Here is a 7,500-nt window from a genome sequence, read left to right as displayed (position 1 = left end):
CAATATACGGCGCTACCCATAATTTTTTTTCCCCTGCATGCGTGTATTCATGTTTCCTGAGACTTAATGCCGTGTGAGATGGATTTTTTTAAACTTTATTCCAAGTCCCACGGGTATTTGATGGACATTTTTATCTATGCCTATACAATTTTGCCAGGAAAGACCCTTTTGTCAATCGTGGGATCTTTAACGTGCACACCCCAATGTAGTGTACACGAAGGGACCTCGGTTTTTCGTCTCATCCGAAAGACTAGCACTTGAACCCACCACCTAGGTTAGCAAAGTGGGGAGAAAATTGCGGCCTGACCCAGGCCTGAACACGCAACCTCTCGCTTCCGAGCGCAAGTGCGTTACCACTCGGCCACAGTTCCGTTTGCCATCAGACGCGTGACAGCTCAGCTACACTACATTCTGTTGCACCAAAACATGTTTAAAGTTGCCGAATTCGTGAAATCGACAAAATCGTCGATTTCGTGAAATCGATTGACGATTACGTGAAATCACTTGCCGATTTCACGAATTCGACAACTTTAATCTGGCCTTTCACAATTTCGGCAATAGCCTGCCGAATTCGCGTTCTCGGCAAGCGATTGCCGATTTCACGAATTCGGCAAATACGTTGCCGATTTCACGAATTCGGCAATTACCAGATTTCGTTACGACATATATACACACACACACACACACACTGCACACTCACGCACATACTCAGTAGTACCACACGTGCGCGCACCTAGACCCAGCCGTTAAAAAATGACCACGCCAATCAGCTCAATATCAATTTCAGCTAATCCTGGTCGGATTAACGCAAATGCCGACACTTTTGTGTGCCTGATTATGATGAAATAACTCCGAGCCACCGAGCGTTTGTGTTGACAGTAGGCCTATATACAATTCCTGAAGGGCTTATCGAGTCATTATTTATAATGTTGTCAGTTACTTGTCACAGTTGGCACGCGATGTTTTTTTATTAACTCTGAGCGAAACTGACACTCGTGTTGACTGTTCTAGTTAGCATCTTGGCATCTTCTCAGGTTCACCAGTGTCAAGGTCGACATACCAGTGGCCCATATGTTATCCGGCGTGTGTGTGCGCGCGCCGCGCGCGCGCTTTTGTGTGTGTGTGTGTGTGTGTGTGTGTGCTGTGTGTGTGTGTGTGTGTGTGTTGGTTTGTCCGGCCGGTATAACATCGGTGCGGTGTTTCCAAATATCGGCTCAGCGATTCAAGTATACGTATTTCGGATTTCCCCCAGCTTACTCAAAGCCGAGAGAAAGAGGGAGCCTGAGAGAGAGCCGCCGGCCGAGAGAGAGAGCCGAGTGTGTCTGTATGTGTCTGTGTTTGTGTGTGTGTTGTGCACAGAGATACAGAATATTCTATTTCTCTGTGGTGTTGTGTCGTCCGGTATTACGCCAACTTGGCGGGGTTTGTTCCGTTCAGCAAGTTCCATATCGACTCAGCATTGACTCTCCCTTCCTTCCTCAGTTTCATGTACTACGCCTCTCAGCTGATCACTTCAATAAAGTTTTGGATATTGTTCAGCTGACTCACTGAAACATTTCCTGTTCTAAACTGACATGACAGACAAACTGCACAACGTGTGTGTGTGTGTGTCTGTGTCTGTGTGTGTTTGTGTGTGTGCAAGGGCGGATCTGGGGGGGGTTACACGGGTTACGTAACCCCCCCCCACCCCCCCAAAAAGAGGTAATTTATTGGCTCAGGATGCACCAGAGAGCTCTATTTTGCTTCTTTGGATAAAAAAAAAATTCCGGGGGGGCATGCCCCCGGACCCCCCTAGAGGCTTAGGCGCCTTCGGCGCCGTCAACTTGTATCTTCGCAGTCATTTTGTAACCCCCCCCTCCAAAGTGAATTGATCCACCCTTGTGTGTGTGTGTGTGTGTGTGCACGCGCCTTCAGGCACGTGAGTCTGAGTGTGCCAGCGGAAATTGAAAACAAGTTGCGTAAGGCGAATTTACTACATTTTGTCAAGCTGTCGAACTCACGGAATGAAACAAAACTGACGCACTGCATTTTTTCACCAAGACAACTAGCTTCGTCAATCTCCGCGACAAGGGAAATCGCTCACTTTTCACGTGCAAAACGAAGTAAAATTGACAAGCCAGTATAGCGCGGTAGCATATTGCGCTGAGCAGGAAAGCGTTCTTTTCTGTATTCTTTTTAACTTCCTGAGCTTGTTTTTAATACAGACATAACATATCTATATCTTTTTCAAATCAGGAAATGATAAAGAATCAGATAAAATCTGTTTTGGACCGATTTCTAAAATTTTAATCGTAGTACCTTATTAACCTTTGATCGTTAATTGTGATCACATTTTTTAAAGTAAACATGACATATGTATTAGATTTTCAGATGCAGTATTTGATGAAAAATACGATGCAATCAATTTTGAATCTGTTTGCGAAAATTTGATTTTGATGACAACTTTAATGAGCAAACTTAATGACTAATTTTTAAGCCTCCAAGCTGAAATGCAATATCAATTTCCGGCCTTCGACGAAGGTTACTTGACCAAAATGTCAACACAATTGGTTGGAAAATGAGAGCGTGACAGTGCTGCCTCAACTTTAACAAAAAGCCGGATATGACGTCATCAAAGACATTGATAAAATTTTAAAAACAAGAAGAGCAAACGCTCGATCGAGTCACTTTCGCAGTTCTGAATATTATATGAGGCATCAGATGGACAGGAAGAAATTGCTATTCACAACACAATGAGTCACGTTCACATAAAATTTGAGCCCGGTCACTTTTATATATAGTTTCCGAGAAAAGCCCAACGTTAAGTTGTGTGTTGCCGAACAGAAAAGGCTAGTTATCTCCCTTGTTTTTCTGATAACGTTCGTAAAAGGTTACAGATGTAAATACTTTGATGTAAAGAATAATCCTACAAAGTTTCAATCACATCCGATGAACTTTGTCAAAGATATAAAATGTCTAATTTTTCCTTTGACGCTGACCTGTGACCTTGAAAAAGGTCAAAGGTCAACGAAACCATCGTTAAAGTGTAGAGGTCATTGGAGGTCACGACTAAACAAAATATGAGCCCGATCGCTTTGATAGTTTCCGAGAAAAGTCCAACGTGGGTGGTGTCTACGGACGGCCGGCCGGACGGCCGGCCGGACGGCCGGCCGGACAGACTAACACTGACCGATTACATAGAGTCACTTTTTCTCAAGTGACTCAAAAACCCAGCTGGGGATATCACACTCAGGACTCTCATGTAAAGTTTCATGAAGATCGGTCCAGTAGTTTCTCTGAATCGCTCTATGCACATACACATACATACTGACACACATACATCACACCCTCATCTCGACTCCCAGACAACTTGATGTTAAAACATGCAGGCATAACTTGACTGAATGTAAGGGAATTGAGACTGAGGCTAGGACGGATATCTAATCAAGATAAATGTCAGTGACTGATGCTGCTTTTCGTTACACTTGCTCACATGATCCGGGCCGGAGAGTCACGTTAGTACAACGCAGAACACCATACATGAATTTTGCACAGCTCGTGAACTCCTGTACAAACAATGACTTGCTGAAAAAAAGAGACAGAGCATACATTAAAAGATGACGCAAACCACCAGCAGATACACAGACAGTAATCGTGGCTTCATTGTTTTCAACACTGACCCGCCCTGCTTTCAACTGAAAACCGCTGCATTGGAACTTACTTTTGGTGTTTCTGGCGCCTGTTCCGAGACTGAGGGTATTGTGAATCAGTGCATCAAGGGTTATCATTGATTGCTTACTTCATTTTATAAAAGCGATGTCGGCGGGGGGGGGGGGGGGGGGGGGGGGGGGGGGGGGGGTGGGGGGTAAACTAGGACCACCGAGCAACGTTCCAACTTTAGAATAGAAGCACTCTTTACTGGTTTGAATGAAGTAGAGTTTAAACAAATATAGCATGAGTTTGGCGAGTGCGTTTAAACTGCAGGGGAAAAAAACCCGCCACACAAAAAAGATAAGATAACAAGTCGCGTAAGGCGAAAATACAATATTTAGTCAAGTAGCTGCCATTTTTCAGCAAGACCGTATGCTCGTAGCATCGTCAGTCCACCGCTCATGGCAAAGGCAGTGAAATTGACAAGAAGAGCGGGGTAGTAGTTGCGCTAAGAAGGATAGCACGCTTTTCTGTACCTCTCTTTGTTTTAACTTTCTGAGCGTGTTTTTAATCCAAACATATCATATCTATATGTTTTTGGAATCAGGAACCGACAAGGAATAAGATGAAAGTGTTTTTAAATTGATTTGGACAATTTAATTTTGATAATAATTTGTATATATTTAATTTTCAGAGCTTGTTTTTAATCCGAATATAACATATTTATATGTTTTTGGAATCAGCAAATGATGGAGAATAAGATAAACGTAAATTTGGATCGTTTTATAAATTTTTATTTTTTTTTACAATTTTCAGATTTTTAATGACCAAAGTCATTAATTAATTTTTAAGCCACCAAGCTGAAATGCAATACCGAACCCCGGGCTTCGTCGAAGATTACTTGACCAAAATTTCAACCAATTTGGTTGAAAAATGAGGGCGTGACAGTGCCGCCTCAACTTTCACGAAAAGCCGGATATGACGTCATCAAAGACATTTATCAAAAAAATGAAAAAAACATTCGGGGATTTCATACCCAGGAACTCTCATGTCAAATTTCATAAAGATCGGTCCAGTAGTTTAGTCTGAATCGCTCTACACACACACACACACGCACACACGCACACACGCACACACACACACACGCACATACACCACGACCCTCGTTTCGATTCCCCCTCGATGTTAAAATATTTAGTCAAAACTTGACTAAATATAAAAACCTTACATTGCAATTGCGGATCGCTATGCTATGATGCTATGATAACTTAGTTTTTCTGTCACCAGAACTAGCGTCTATTTGGGACATGACGAGGTTATATGTTAGGGTTGTGGATCGAGTTCCTCCCTGGCTTCATATGCACGCCACGGAACTGAGCGTCTCCCGTTTCGTGCCGGTTTGATGTTGTTGGGTATTTGTTTAGGCAAAAATAGACAGTTAAGTTCCAAATTACTGACGATATCAAGTTTTGAACACTTTTCTGAAGATTGCATTATCTCGAGGTTTCCGAATGATTTTGAAGGATCGATGAGAGGAGGAGTAGGGGAGGGAGGTACCTGTACTTACCAAAGATACACACGCACCTCCTACTCAGCCTACCCCCTCCCCCCCCTTCCATCGTGACGCCCGCCACACAGCCCCTTTTCATGCGCTCTTTCTGTCGAAGGCAGGAGTGTTTCATTCTTAGACTGAAAATGTACAATCCCTGCGTTATTAAAAAAAAAATATTGTCCTTTTAATCCTGCAAAGATATACAGAGTTTTAAAATGACTGACCTTTCTAGATTTTCCAATTAAAGAGATGTGAAGTCAAATTGATCTACACATATTTATCAAAAATGTGTCATACTATCTAAGCCTGCCTATCAGTGACACTTTCTTATCAAGACCCTCTTCCTCGGTATATTACTTTAAGCAAACTTGAGAATGGGAAATCCTTCCTGAATTCATTCAGATAGAGATAACGGACGTGAAACAAGGCCAGACTTAGTGCATGCTTTTTATATTTAGTCAAGTTTTGACTAAATATTTTAACATCGAGGGGGAATCGAAACGAGGGTATGGTGTATGTGTGTGCGTGTGTGTGTGTGTGTAGAGCGATTCAGACTAAACTACTGGACCGATCTTTATGAAATTTGACATGAGAGTTCCTGGGTATGAAATCCCCGAACATTTTTTTCATTTTTATATTTAGTCAAGTTTTGACTAAATATTTTAACATCGAGGGGGAATCGAAACGAGGGTATGGTGTATGTGTGTCTGTCTGTCTGTGCGTGTGTGTGTGTGTGTGTGTGTGTGTGTGTGTGTGTAGAGCGATTCAGACTAAACTACTGGACCGATCTTTATGAAATTTGACATGAGAGTTCCTGGGTATGAAATCCCCGAACGTTTTTTTCATTTTTTTGATAAATGTCTTTGATGACGTCATATCCGGCTTTTCGTGAAAGTTGAGGCGGCACTGTCACGCCCTCATTTTTCAACCAAATTGGTTGAAATTTTGGTCAAGTAATGTTCGACGAAGCCCGGGGTTCGGTATTGCATTTCAGCTTGGTGGCTTAAAAATTAATTGATGACTTTGGTCATTAAAAATCGGAAAATTGTAAAAAAAAATAAAAATTTATAAAACGATCCAAATTTACATTTATCTTATTCTCCATCATTTGCTGATTCCAAAAACATATAAATATGTTATATTCGGATTAAAAACAAGCTCTGAAAATTAAATATATAAAAATTATTATCAAATTTTTTTTTTCGAAATCGTTTTAAAAACACTTTCATCTTATTCCTTGTCGGTTCCTGATTCCAAAAACATATAGATATGATATGTTTGGATTAAAAACACGCTCAGAAAGTTAAAACGAAGAGAGGTACAGAAAAGCGTGCTATCCTTCTCAGCGCAACGAATATCCCGCTCTTCTTGTCAATTCCACGGGCACTGCCTTTGCCACGGGCGGTGGAGTGACGATGCTACGAGTATACGGTCTCTGAGTTCGACAGCTACTTGACTAAATATTGTATTTTCGCCTTACGCGACTTGTTATATTTAGTCAAGTTTTGACTAAATATTTTAACATCGAGGGGGAATCGAAACGAGGGTCGTGGTGTATGTGCGTGTGTGTGTGCGTGCGTGCGTGTGTGTGTGTGTGTGTGTGTAGAGCGATTCAGACTAAACTACTGGACCGATCTTTATGAAATTTGACATGAGAGTTCCTGGGTATAAAATCCCCGAACGTTTTTTTCATTTTTTTGATAAATGTCTTTGATGACGTCATATCCGGCTTTTCGTGAAAGTTGAGGCGGCACTGTCACGCCCTCATTTTTCAACCAAATTGGTTCAAATTTTGGTCAAGTAATCTTCGACGAAGCCCGGGGTTCGGTATTGCATTTCAGCTTGGTGGCTTAAAAATTAATTAATGACTTTGGTCATTAAAAATCGGAAAATTGTAAAAAAAAAATAAAAATTTATAAAACGATCCAAATTTACGTTTATCTTATTCTCCATTATTTGCTGATTCAAAAAACATATAAATATGTTATATTCGGATTAAAAAAAAGCTCTGAAAATTAAATATATAAAAATTATTATCAAAATTAAATTGTCCAAATCAATTTAAAAACACTTTCATCTTATTCCTTGTCGGTTCCTGATTCCAAAAACATATAGATATGATATGTTTGCATTAAAAACACGCTCAGAAAGTTAAAACAAAGAGAGGTACAGAAAAGCGTGCTATCCTTCTTAGCGCAACTACTACCCCGCTCTTCTTGTCAATTTCACTGCCTTTGCCATGAGCGGTGGACTGACGATGCTACGAGTATACGGTCTTGCTGAAAAATGGCAGCTACTTGACTAAATATTGTATTTTC

This window comes from Littorina saxatilis, linkage group LG2 (assembly GCF_037325665.1).
Source record: "Littorina saxatilis isolate snail1 linkage group LG2, US_GU_Lsax_2.0, whole genome shotgun sequence".
NCBI lineage: Eukaryota > Metazoa > Mollusca > Gastropoda > Littorinimorpha > Littorinidae > Littorina > Littorina saxatilis.
Note: the sequence above shows the minus strand (reverse complement) of the source record.